Genomic DNA, 13,115 nt, shown 5'->3' on the forward strand with positions numbered 1-13,115 from the left:
CACCATTTGAGCAGACACATGCACATTTGTGGCCTGCTGGAGGTCATTTTGCAGGGCTCTGGCAGTGCTCCTCCTGTTCCTCCTTGCACAAAGGCGGAGGTAGCGGTACTGCTGCTGGGTTGTTGCCCTCCTACGGCCTCCTCCACATCTCCTGATGTTCTGGCGTGTCTCCTGGTAGCGCCTCCATGCTCTGGACACTACGCTGACAGACACAGCAAACCTTCTTGCCACAGCTCGCATTGATGTGCCATCCTGGATGAGCTGCACTACCTGAGCCACTTGTGTGGGTTGTAGACTCCGTCTCATGTTACCACTAGAGTGAAAGCACCGCCAGCATTCAAAAGTGACCAAAACATCAGCCAGGAACCATAGGAACTGAGAAGTGGTCTGTGGTCACCACCTGCAGAACCACTACTTTATTGGGGGTGTCTTGCTAATTGACTATAATTTCCACCTGTTGTCTATTCCATTTGCACAACAGCATGTGAAATTTATTGTCAATCAGTGTTGCTTCCTAAGTGGACAGTTTGATTTCACAGAAGTGTGATTGACTTGGAGTTACATTGTGTTGTTTAAGTGTTCCCTTTATTTTTTGGGGCAGTGTGTATATATATATTATTTAAAGTTCTACTTTTAAACTCGGACAAAACAGAGATGCTAGTTTTAGGTCCCAAGAAACAAAGAGATCTTCTTTTGAATCTGACAATAATCTTGATGGTTGTACAGTCGTCTCAAATAAAACTGTGAAGGACCTCGGCATTACTCTGGACCCTGATCTCTCTTTTGACGAACATATCAAGACTGTTTCAAGGACAGCTTTTTTTCCATCTACGTAACATTGCAAAAATCAGGAACGTTCTGTCCAAACATGATGCAGAAAAATGAATCCATGCTTTTGTCACTTCTAGGTTAGACTACTGCAATGCTCTACTTTCTGGCTACCCGGCTAAAGCACTAAATAAAACTTCAGTTAGTGCTAAACACGGCTGCTAGAATCTTGACTAGAACCATAAAATTTGATTATTTTGCTCCAGTGCTAGCCTCTCTACACTGGCTTCCTGTTAAGCCAAGGGCTGATTTCAAGGTTTTACTGCTAACCTACAAAGCATTACATGGGCTTGCTCCTACCTATCTTTCTGATATGGTCCTGCCGTACATACCTATATGTACGCTACGGTCACAAGACGCAGGCCTCCTTAATGTCCTTAGAATTTCTAGGCAAACAGCTGGAGGCAGGGCTTTCACCTATAGAGCTCCATTTTTATGGAATGGTCTGCCTAGCTATGTGAGAGACGCAGACTCGGTCTCGACCTTTAAGTCTTTATTGAAGACTCATCTCTTCAGTATGTCCTATGATTGAGTGTAGTCTGGCCCAGGAGTGTGAAGGTGAGCGGAAAGGCACTGGAGCAACGAACCGCCCTTGCTGTCTCTGCCTGGCCAGTTCCCCTCTCTCCACTGGGATTCTCTGCCTCAAACCCTATTACGGGGCTGAGTCACTGGCTTACTGGTGCTCTTCCATGCCGTCCCTAGGAGGGGTGCGTCACTTGAGTGGGTTGAGTCACTGACGTGATCTTCTTGTCCGGGTTGGCTGGAAGATCCCTTGGGTTGTGCCATGAGGGAGATCTTGTAAGCTATACTCGGCCTTGTCTCAGCATGGTAAGTTGGTGGTTGAAGGTATCACTCTAGTGGTGTGGGGGCTCTGCTTTGGCAAAGTGGGTGGGGTTATATCCTGCCTGTTTGGCCCTGTCCGGGTATCGTCGGACGAGGCCACAGTGTCTCCCGACCCCTCCTGGCTCAGCCTCTAGTATTTATGCTGCAATAGTTTATGTGTCGGGGGGCCATGGTCAGTCTGTTATATCTGGAGTATTTCTCCTGTCTTATCCGGTGTCCTGTGTGAATTTAAGTATGCTCTCTTTAATTCTTTCTTTCTTTCTTCTACCGCACGGCATGGCAAGCCGTATCAGAGCGCCAAGTCTAGAACCAAAAGGCTCCTTAACAGCTTCTACCCCCAAGCCATAAGACTGCTGAACAATTAATCAAATGGCCACCTGGTTTACATTCACCCCCCCATTTGTTTTTACACTTCTGATAACTTGCTGTTTTATAGCTATGCATGGTCACTTTACCCCTACCTACATGTACAAATTACCTCAACTAACCTGCACCCCAACACATTGACTCGGTACCGGTACCCCCTGTATATAGCCTCGTTATTGTTATTTTGTGTTACTTTTTATTATTTTGTACTTTAGTTTATTTGTTAAATATTTTTTAAACTCTTCCTTGAACTGCATTGTTGGTTAACGGCTTGTAAGTAAGCATTTCACGGAAAGGTCTACACCTGTTGTATTCGGCGCATGTGACAAATAAAGTTTGATTTGATTTGCATGGGGTGCGTTGCTGCACAGCTATTTTCAGGTCTTTCCAGAGATGTTAGATTGGGTTCTGGCTGGGCCACTCAAGGACATGCTCCAACTTTCCTTCCATCTTGTGCCGACATCAGTTCTTTTTAAGTCTTGGTTCCAATTGTTTACGTATATATATTTTTTTGTTAATATTTTTTAAAGTGATTGTCAGTTGGATATGCTCTCTGCAAGGTTTTGCATATATTACCTGTCATATGAACATAATTTTTGGATTCAAATAAGATTCCCTCAAGGTTGCTCTGATGTCCAAAAGATTTCAAATCCAAATTTTGTGATACGGAACTTTTAAGTTGGTCAGTCTAAAATGACTTTAAAATTCTGTCAGGGAAATAAATTGGTCCACAGGAAATACATTTATCTGGGAATTCTGAAAAGCTATTAAAGGATTGTTACATAAGGTTGTGTTTCTTGGGAGTGATATTGGTTCTTGTAGAATATGTTTAATTTCCTTACACATTGTTATAGTGTTCTTAACTAAGTTGTTAATGTTCTTAGCTTTATCCTTTTATCCTTTGAAAATAGATATGTAAAAAGATTCTCATCAGCATGCGCATCTTCAATATGTACCCATTGTTTTTCTTTAGTGCATTTAACTATATGTCGCAAGTAAAAGCCTTGGGTAGCAAGTTGATACAATTTCAAGTCTGGAAAGTTAAAACCACACTAAAACTTTCCTTTTTATTCTATGAATTTTAGTAGCCCATATAAAGTATGTTATGACAGAGTAAACTTTATTTAAGAATGTCTTCGGTGGGGTAATTGGTATTACGGAAACGAAATACAAAAACTATGCCATTCTAAAAAGGTTTATTCTGCCTGCAAAATTTCTGAGAAGATTATTGCAACAATCTGCTTTCGTATTGTTGAGTAATGGAATACATTTATTTATATATACAGTTGAAGTCGGAAGTTTACATACACCTTAGCCAGATACATTTAAACTCAGTTTTTCACAATTCCTGACATTTAATCCTAGTAAAAATTCCCTGTCTTAGGTCAGTTAGGATCACCACTTTATTTTAAGAATGTGAAATGTCAGAATAATAGAAGAGAGAATGATTTATTTCAGCTTTTATTTCTTTCATTACATCCCCAGTGGGTCAGAAGTTTACATACACTCAATAAGTATTTGGTAGCATTGCCTTTAAATTGTTTAACTTGAGTCAAACTTTTCGGGTAGCCCACCACAAGCTTCCCACAATAGGTTGGGTGAATTTTGGCCCATTCCTCCTGATAGAGCTCATGTAACTGAGTCAGGTTTGTAGGCCTCCTTGCTCGCATAAGCTTTTTCATTTCTGCCCACAAGTTTTCTATGGGATTGAGGTCAGGGCTTTGTGATGGCCACTCCAATACCTTGACTTTGTTGTCCTTAAGCCATTTTGCCACAACTTTGGAAGTATGCTTGGGGTTATTGTCCACTTGGAAGACACATTTGTGACCAAGCTTTACCTTCCAGACTGATGTCTTGAGATGTTGCTTCAATATATCCACTTCATTGTCCTACCTCATGATGCCATCTATTTTGTGAAGTGCACAAGTCCCTCCTGCATCAAAGCACCCCCTCAACATGATGCTGCCACCCCCGGGCTTCACGATTGGGATGGTGTTCTTGGGCTTGCAAGCCTCCCCCTTTTTCCTCCAAACATAATGATGTTCATTATGGCCAAACAGTTCTATTTTTATTTCATCAGAACAGAGGACATTTCTCCAAAATGTTATGTCACTATAGGACTCATTTTACTGTGGATATAGATACTTTTGTACCTTTTTCCTCCAGCATCTTCACAAGGCCCTTTGCTGTTGTTCTGGGATTGATTTGCACTTTTCGCACAAAAGTATGTTCATCTCTAGGAGACAGAACACGTCTCCTTCCTGAGCGGTATGACGGCTGCGTGGTCCCATGGTGTTTATACTTGCGTACTATTGTTTGTACGGATGAACGTGGTACCTTCAGGCGTTTGGAAATTGCTCCCAAGGATGAACCAGACTTGTGGAGGTCTGCAATTTTTTTCTGAGTTCTTGGCTGATTTCTTTTGATTTTCCCATGATGTCAAGCAAAGAGGCACTGAGTTTGAAGGTACGCCTTGAAATACATCGACAGGTACACCTCCAATTGACTCAAATGATGTCAATTAGCCCTTCAGAAGCTTCTAAAGCCATGACATAATTTTCTGGAATTTTCCAAGCTGTTTAAAGGCGCAGTCAACTTAGTGTATGTAAACTTCTGACCCACTGGAATTGTGATACAATGAATTATAAGTGAAATAATCTGTCTGTAAACAATTGTTGGAAAAATGACTTGTGTCATGCACAAAGTAGATGTCTTTACCAACATGCCAAAACTATAGCTTGTTAACAAAAAATAGTGAGTGGTTGAAACACTTAGGTTGGAGTCATGAACACTCGTTTATGTAAACTTCCGACTTCAACTGTATACTACCGTTCAAAAGTATGGGTCACTTAGAAATGTCCTTGTTTTTGAAAGAAAAGCAACATTTTTTTTGTCCATTTTAAAATTACATCAAATTGATCAGAAATACAGCGTAGACATTGTTAATGTTGTAAATCACTATTGTAGCTGGAAATTGATGATTTTTTTAATGGAATGTCTACATAGGCGTACAGAGGCCCATTATCAATCAGACATCACTCTTGTGTTCCAATGGCACGTTGTGTTAGCTAATCCAAGTTTATAATTTTAAAAGGCTAATTGATCATTAGAAAACCCTTTTGCAATTATGTTAGCACAGCTGAAAACTGTTGTGTTGATTAAAGAAGCAATAAAACTGACCTTCTTTAGACTAGTTGAGTATCTGGAGCATCAGCATTTGTGGGTTCAATTACAGGCTCAAAATGGCCAGAAACAAAGACTTTCTTCTGAAACTCATCAGTCTATTCTTCTTCTGAGAAATGAAAGTTATGCATGAAACTGAAGATCTCATACAATGCTGTGTACTACTCCCTTCACAGAACAGCGCAAACTGTCTCTAACCAGAATAGAAAGAAGAGTGGGAGGCTCTGGTGCACAACTGAGCAAGAGGACAAGTACATTACAGTGTCTAGTTTGATAAACAGACGCCTCAGAAGTCCTCAACTGGCTGGCAGCTTCATTAAATAGTACCTGTAAAACACCAGTCTCAACATCAACAGTGAAGAGGCGACTCCGGGATGCTGGCCTTCTAGGCATAGTTCCTCTGTCCAGTGTCTGTGTTCTTTTGCCCATCTTAATATTTTATTTTTATTAGCCAGTCTGAGATGAGGCTTTTTCTTTGCAACTCTGCCTTGAAGGCCAGCATCCCGGAGTCGCCTCTTCACTGTTGACGTTGAGACTGGTGTTTTGCGGGTACTATTTAATGAAGTTGCCATTTGAGGACTTGTGAGGTGTCTTTCTCAAACTAGACAGCCTAATGTACTTTTCCTCTTCCTCAGTTGTGCACCAGGGCCTCCCACTCCTCTTTCTAATCTGCTTAAAGACAGTTTGCGCTGTTCTGTGAAGGGAGTAGTACACAGCGTTGTACGAGATCTGTTTCTTGGCAATTTCTAGCATTGATTCATTTCTCAGAACAAGAAGAGACTGACGAGTTTCAGAAGTGTCTTTGGCTATGCCGGATTAAGTGATATGACATGCTAACCTATAAAATTCTTTCTCTGTAATTAATATTACCTGATTAAGCTAATCATGTAAATGTAATTAACTAGAAAGTCGGGGCACCACGGAAGAACGTTTATAGAGCCGTTATCTTCCGAATAAACTCTTAAAATACTTACTAATATTTTACATCGATAGCAGTCAATATTAACCCTTATCTTATTTTCAGTCTCGTAATGAAAGTTGTAAATTCTTGGCCATCTTCACGAACCCTGGCTAACAAGTTGAATCAGCAATACAAAATTGGGTTTAATTATTTATTTACTAAATACCTAAACTAATCACACAGAATTACAAATACACAGAATACAAATGATGTCATACAGAAAACCGCCCTGGTGGACAGAACCTGTATGATGGCTGGTTACACAAAGGAAAGGGGATTGGGCTTGAATGAAAGAGCGGGAAGACTTAGGAACAAAGAAACAGCAGCTATGCTATCGTAAATACATTATCTTATGCATTCTTAATTACCGCTCATTTGGAAAAGGAAAATGCAATAAATATTTACTCTGAGCTGCGCTTCGGTAGATTGGTCGTAGATGCTGGCCGGGTTGGCCAACAGATCTTCCTGTCCTCGGAAGAATGTCAATGGTGGTATCTTCGTCTGTGGTTGTTTGACTGGATCCGTCGTCCGTCCTTTCCTAGCCCACGTCTACAGCGGCCGCTGCTAACTCAACGGCTAGGAAGTATCACTTCTGTAGTGAATAAGCTCAAAGTTCATACCATTCGCCACCAAAGCTCACGCCGAGGTTGTCTTAGTTCTGTACTTGACGTGTGTCCTTATAACGCAGAGGCTGCAGACCTCACGTAGTGGAACATGTGGTTATCTTTTCGTCAAAGGCTTATATAGTGGAGAGGGGGAAGGATGTGTTTCATCGTTTAGAACCCCTGTCTCTTCACAGGGGCGGGCCACTGATCAAGCAGGGCACTTTCCTTATGAAAACCCAATTCTCTCATTTGGAAGCTAAAATTACATTTAATCTCCTAACAAACAATTTCAATATCAAACATTTCAAATGCATAACAATTCCATGTGACTCTGATAACTAGAGGTGTATACTTTCCCAGGTACAGTTTATGTCGTCCTGTCATCAGTCATAATGTCTCAGATGACAACCGAACTGACATCCATACTCATTACATTCCAAAGCATATTTCCAACTGGTTTTATTACCAAAATATGGTTCCTTTTTCCCATTTGTTTGATGTTCCCAGACTCTCTATATTCAACACAGGCTATTCAACAGTCCTTCAGTAGGGTCAGAAAGAGAGGGGAAGGGAGAAAGGTATTTATGGGGGGGTCATAAACCTTACCCACAGGCCAACGTCATGACAATACCTACGTACGTGTGTGTGTGTGTATATGTGTGTGTGTATTTAACATCACTCCTGTGTTCCAATGGCACGTTGTGTTAGCAAATCCAAGTTTAGCATTTTTAAAAGGCTAATTGATCATTAGAAAACCCTTTTGTAATTATGCAATTGTATTTAATATTTTTTGAGGTCCACTTAAAGGATTGCTGTAGATAGTGAGTTTTTCTTATTGCCATTATTTAATTTTTTTCCACGTTAGTGTTATATCCTGAGATGTTTGACTGTTCTGAAAATATTTTTTTTAACGTTTAATAAATTGGTCAGGTATTTCAGGAGGTCATCTACAAATAACTTTAGTTTAAATTCATGTTTACCAATACTGATATGAGGTGTTGTAACATGGGTCGTCTAAAGGGGACCAAGGCGCAGCGTGTAGAGTGCTCATATTTACTTTATTAATGAAACACTTAACAAAAACAACCACCAACAGTTCCGTCAGGTAACACATACAAAACGGAAAACAACTACCCACACATGAAAAACAGGCTGCCTAAGTATGGCTTCCAATCAGAGACAACGATAGACAGCTGCCTCTGATTGGAAACCATACCTGGCCAAACATAGAAAACGAAAACATAGAATTAGAAATCTAGAAAACCCACATAGAAACAGAAAACCAAAACCACCCAAAACACCACTCATGCCCTGACCACTCTACTATGGAAAATGACCTCTTACAAGTGTCAGGACGTGACAGGTGTTACGTTTGTGTTCTGTGAGTGGTTCAATTGCCAGTGCAAATAGTAGGATGGAGAGAGAACATCCCTGTATTATGCCCCTTTCTAAAGCAATTTCATCAGATAATGTATTATTTGTGTACATTTTTGCTAAATATTTTTATTGCAATTATTTCAGCAGGAAAGTTAAAAGCTTCCAAAGTTTTGAATAGAAAAGGCAATTCAAGACGGTCGAAAGCCTTTTTGGCATCAACAGCCATTATTGATGGATCTATATATTTTTTTTGCATATTGTATTCAACTGAAACATGTACTTGTATTTCTTTGTGGCTATTTTTAATAAACCTTGTTTGATTAATGTATCAAGTCTGGTAAGAACTTTGCCATTCTATTGCTTATAAGCTTTGTTATTATTTTATTGTGGCTTATGGCTCTATAATCAGCAGGGGGACTCCAGATTTTCCTGGTTTTAATATAACGGAAATAACTGTTTGATACATGGAACTAGAAAGTACTGAATTAAGTGATGTGGGTTGTCATTTGTCCCAAAATGTTGCATAAAGTTCTATGGGAAAGCCATCTATTTCTAGTGCTTTTCTCCATCTGAATGTTTTATAAACATCGATTGTTTCTTCTTGGGGGATCTCTGTTTTTAGTGATTATATTTTTTCTTCTGATAATTGCTTCAGTTGTTGATTCTAATAAGGCTGTTGTTTAATTCTGATTTGTAATTTTTTCATAGAATCATTTAAAATGGTCATTATTCGCATTGTTGTTTCTAATTACCACTTTTCTATCTTTTTAATATTATAACTGGTTTACCGTATTCGTTTTTGTGAGAGCTGCGAGATATTTACCAGGTTTATTTACAATTAAGTAGTATGCTTTATTTGACTTTAACCTGTAGTTGTTGGATTTTTCTGGATTTTTAAAAAAAGTAAAAGATCATATTCCTGCTTAAGTTCAGAACTTTTATTTTCTTCTTTACCTTGTAAAGATTTTTTATGGGCTTTTTTTTTAAGATACAGAATTTTTTTTCTTAAATCTGATATAGAAATTAAACATTTAACTTTAGCCGAGTATGAAATTATCATCCCCCTAAAGTACGCCTTAAAGGTATCCCAAATTATATCGGTGTCAGATTTTCTCTGTCCTCTGTCAACATTTGTAATGGTAAAGGTTTACATTTTTTTTGTTTACGTATTTAATACATTTCGTGTCCAGAAGATGCTGAGGAATAGTGTTTTGTTGTTGGGAGTAATAATTTCCAGGTGTCCTGTAAATCATTTGTAGAGATGATAATCTTCAGCCTCTTTGGAGCCTTTTTTTATTACTACGTCTGTCAATCTTATTGAATGTATAATTTAGGTCACCTGCTAAAATAATAGTTCCCTTGATGGTATATACAATGAAATTAATGTGTATTTTTCACCATGTAAGGTTCAATTCAAATTAGAAAATGGCCTTCTTGGTCCAGGTGCTGGGATATATGGGGAAATGGTGTATTCTTATTTATCAGGATGCCTACACCTCTGCTGTTACTACAGTAGGTGGCAGCATGGGCCTCTCCAACACAACTTCTCTTTAAATGTTAAATTTCTCATTTTTTAAATGTAACTCTTGCAAGAAAACCACCTCTGCTGACAATCTCTCAGTGTTAGAGAACCATATGATTTTTTTCCCATCATGGAGCCAGTGCACATTCCATGTGATAAATTGGATTTTGTTGGTCTTTACTTGTAGAGAATCAAAGTTAACCTTATTATTGAAGAACCAAGGAAAACATTTTAGCAGACATGACATATGAGGGTGGTGGGCATTCCATAGAATGGGAGGTTCGTAGTATAAATACATAGTTATTGTATACATGACATATACAGCACGTGGGCTGAGCAGACATTTAACAAAAAAACACAAAAAAACAAAGAAAATTACGTTTTTGTACTTGAGGTGCTATGCCTTATTAGGGCTTTTTAGTGTCAACTCTTCTTAAGTACCCCAAAAAATGTGAATACATACATTGTACATACATTTGAAGAATGACTGCCACTTAAGTACTGTGGTTGGTTTGTATTACCTTATCAATTAAATTAAAGTATGGTGGCTGTTGGGTGTCTACTTGGGGTGAGTGGGTCCTCTGAGAGATTGAAATTGGATGAGTGGAGGCCCCAATAAAAATAAAAATAAAATGGACATCATGGTCATAAATTTATGTCTGTAAAGAGAAAAAGTATGTGGGCAAATCTGACCCACAGATTGACCCCTGTTAATCGTGCTTGTGTGTAAAATCACTCTACTAGGGTTTTTATGCAACGTTATTGTACGGGTGTTCCAACTTCAGCCTCGGTTAAAATGCCATAAATATGCGGTTAAGATAGTCTATACTTTGGTTCATCTCAGTATATCTAGCTCTTTGATATGGCTTCAGTTGCCATCTGTCTCCTATTTACTGTCATTAGAAATAATGTTCAAATACCTTGAGGCTGTATAAAAGCCTTTCCAGTAAAAGGTAACTGGACTGGCCTGGTCTGCATATGACTGTCACTCTGAGGCCTTGGACTCTGTGTTCTTTCTACCTGACTGCAGCAGAAAAATGTAACAGTCAGTGAACCCTGGGAAGGAACGCGCTCAGTTTATACAGACAGCCATTTTTATATGTCTGTACTCGGACAGACTGACGGGGAGACTGGAAGGGCTGATATGGAGGATATTGAGAGGACAGGGGAGTGAATTGTTCTTCCCGCTGCCTAGCCCACCAACACAAGCCTCATGCAGCCACGCTGTGGAGGGGAGATGGTGGCTGTTTGTGTGTGTGCGTGTGTTCTGTGCTATATCCCACTCATGTCATACATTTCTAAGCTGCATCTGTATCCAAACACTTCGAAAATGTTAAAAGAAGGGAAAAAAGAGCTGCTGACTGGAATCTTCCTCTGCTCTGCCCACTCAGTCAGGAAATGATGGGATGATGCTCTCCTCTCCACCATCTGTCTCTCTGTCTGTCCCAGAGCAGCGTTCGTTTGGCTGCCATGGTAACAAACATTTCCTTGGAAGCCAGAGGCTGGAGAAATGCTAGGACTTTCTACGTCCAAGACTTTGGATTGTGCTGCATGGTGACATTCTTTTATCAGATCAGAGACAGAATTTGGCTATTTTCTGCTGCTGCAGTGGTTCGGAGACTAAGGCAGTTCTTTTGGAGATCTTCTCCCAGTTGTGTCTGGTCATTCAAGGTAGGCCGTCATTATAAAAAATAATTTGTTCTTAACTGACTTGCCTAGTTAATTAAAGGTTTAAAAAAAGACTCATGACCTAAATTCCTTTCCATGATTGGTCTTGTCCATTGGTGTAGTGGTGCCTGGAGAAATCGGTATACAACATTTTTGCCAACTGTTCGACCCAGAGAAGGAAAGGCACTGCGTGTGAAAGATTATATGACAAACAATGATACACAGTGCATTCGGAAAGTATTCAGACCACTTGACTTTTTCCAAATGTTGTTACGTTACAGCGTTACTCAAAAATGGAGTAAAAAAAAAATCCCCTGACCAATCTTCACACAATACACCATAATGACTAAGCAAAAACAGGTTTTTAGAATTTACATAAGTATTCAGACCCTTTGCTATGAGACTCGAAATTGAGCTCAGATGCATCCTGTTTCCATTGATCATCCTTGAGATGTTTCTACAACTTGATTGGAGTCCACCTGTGGTAAATTAAATAGATTGGACATGATTTGGAAAGACACACACCTGTTTATATAAGGTCCCACAGTGCATGTCAGAGCAAAAACCAAGCCATGCGGTTAAAGGAATTGTCCGAGACAGGATTGTGTTCAGACACAGACCTGGGGAACGGTACCAAAACATTCTGCAGCATTGAAGGTCCCCTAGAACACAGTGGCCTCCATCATTCTTAAATTGAAGAAGATTGGAACCACCAAGACTCTTCCTAGAGCTGGCCGCCTGGCCAAACTGAGCAATTGGGGGAGAAGGGCCTTGGCCAGGGAGATGACCAAGAATCTGATGGTCACTCTGACAGAGCTCGAGAGTTCCTCTGTGGAGATGGGAGAACCTTCCAGAAGGACAACCATCTCTGCAGCTCTCCACTAATCAGGCATTTATGGTAGAGTGGACAGATGAAAGCCACTCCTCAGTAAAAGGCACATGATAGCCCACTTAGAGTTTGCCAAAAGGCACCTAAAAGACTCTCAGACCATGAAAAACAAGATTCTCTGGTCTGATGTAACAAAGATTGAACTTTTTGGCCTGAATGTCAAGTGTCACATCTGGAGGAAACATGGCACCATCTCTACGGTGAAGCATGGTGGTGGCAGCATCATGCCGTGTGTATATTTTTCAGTGGCAGGGACTGGGAGTCAGGATCGAGGGAAAGATTAATAGAGCAAAGTACAGAGAGATCCTTGAAGAAAACCTGCTCCAGAGAGCTCAGGACTTCAGACTGGGTCAAAAAATGGGAGACACTCCCCAAATACAGGTGAGCCAAGCTTTAGCATCATATCCAAGAAGAATTGAGGCTGTAATCGCTGAGTAAAGGGTCTGAATAGTTATGTAAATGTGATATTTCCAGTTGTATTTATTTTCTTTGTCATTATGGGGTATTGTGTGATAAAGGGAAAAAATAATTTAGTCCATTTTAGAATAAGGCTGGAAGGTAACAAAATGTGGAAAAAGTGTAGGGGTCTAAATACTTTTCCGAATACACTATACACTTTAAAAGACCAAAAAAAAAGATAAATCCCATATTGGTCTTTCACAGTCAGGCCAACCCAAGCTGTTCTGTGCAATCAGGCTAATAGTAGGCCGACTTTTGAATTAGGTAAATTACGCCGTCAACTGATTCAGAAATTCACAGGGTTCTGATTTTTCATTATTTTTGCAGGTCACACTTTATTAATAGAAAACAACAAAATTGGATGTTCTACAACAATTCTACAACCATGCTTAAACCACATTAGGAGATCATTTT

This window comes from Salmo salar, chromosome 04 (genome assembly GCF_965601325.2).
Source record: "Salmo salar chromosome 04, fSalSal1, whole genome shotgun sequence".
Classification (NCBI taxonomy): Eukaryota; Metazoa; Chordata; class Actinopteri; order Salmoniformes; family Salmonidae; genus Salmo; species Salmo salar.